The sequence below is a fragment of the Lygodium microphyllum genome, chromosome 8, assembly GCF_053477565.2.
Source record: "Lygodium microphyllum isolate KBCC chromosome 8, Lygodium_microphyllum_v1.1.10, whole genome shotgun sequence".
NCBI lineage: Eukaryota > Viridiplantae > Streptophyta > Polypodiopsida > Schizaeales > Lygodiaceae > Lygodium > Lygodium microphyllum.
The window spans coordinates 114,202,967-114,204,528 of NC_141142.1; positions in this window are offsets into that span (position 1 = coordinate 114,202,967).

Below are 1,562 nucleotides of genomic sequence, written 5' to 3' on the forward strand. Positions count from 1 at the left end.
AAAATATACTATTTTCTAATTTTAATTATTCTAATCACTTCAGCATACTAACATTCAATAAATATTCCATATTCCCCCCATGGGAACATCTTTTACCCACCCGAAACGGAAAAAACTACCAATTTGCCACTTAAAAACCGCATTTTGGGTTTATGAGAATTAAATAAAGCATGTAAATCATTGCAAAACCAAGATTTTTTTATGAATAGCAATTACTCATAATGCAAACAGCACACAAATAATTTTTCATCCAATAAGAACATAATTATCATCATAAACTATCAAAAATCCTTCATTTTCTTCATAAAAATGATCATACCATGTTTTTTCGTAACCCGAGACGCCTTGAATGACTTCATAACCAGCAGATGGAGCCTTCATTGCTCTCAATCCAATGCTCTGCTTCAATCTTCACCATCTCCATCAATTTCCTTCACCATTCTCTTCATTCTCCTTCCCCGGTTCCTCAATCAAGAGGGTACACATGAACAGTCCATAGAGAAGAGAGAGAGGGAGGAGAGAGAAAGACTAGAATCTATTCTCTTCATCCACACAGCCATTCCACGCGCGAAGGGTGGCGAAATGATCAGCCAAGAGGGAGAAATTGAGGGGCAATGTCTGTCAGATGGGTTGCTTGCAACCCCCATGCATCATCATGAGGAATCTTGGCACATTCTTTGACGCATCTTGGCACCATGGCTTCACACTTCATCTCCATGATTTGTTCCTTCTTTTTCATCGAAAGTTAAAGGGGGGTTTAAATTCCAAAGGGCACCCCTTTTGGTCCTCTAAAATATCCACCTTTTCATATCTTGCCCATCTTATGGCCTTTTCCTTGTCCGGACTCTGATTCGAGCTCTGAAAAATCCTGGGTGTCCGGCTTAACATCCTGCATTGACTAGCAACTCCTGACATCCCACACGGCAGTCTGAAAATGTCAGAGAGAGAACCAGGGAGAGAGAAAGAGGAGAGAGAAAGACTGCAAAGGAGAGAGAAAGACTGCAAGAAGAGAGAGAATAAGAGTGACGAGGAGAGAGAAAGACTAGATTTAGAGAGAGAAAGACAAGAAAGATGAAGAAGCCATAGAAGCTGTGAGAAAGAAGGGAGAGAAAGATTGTAATTGTATTGATATGTCAAAAAAAGATGTGAAAAATTACAACTTTTCTCCTTATATACCAATCTCTGTGTGACATGGCATATTATCAACATTCTAACTATTCCCAACTTCTTACAATCCATCCCTTCCCAAAAGTTTTTGTCCTCAAAAACAAACCTAGAAAGAGCTAAAGAAGAGATGGATAGAACAGAGTACTACTCTGTTTTACAGCTTTACAAATGGGCTGAATTTGAAGAATGGAAAGAGGACCCAACTATATACATGACTTGAAGTACTTCAGAAGCAAATGGAGCCATAGAGTCTTCAACAAATAGTTCCAGAAGAAAGTAGACAGCTTGCTGAATAAACAGTCCCTGTTGGACCAAATCTGCCATAACTTTTGATAGAAGTGTCCAAATAAGATGTACCACATATCAAAATGAAGCTCTTGAAGAGTACTTTAAGC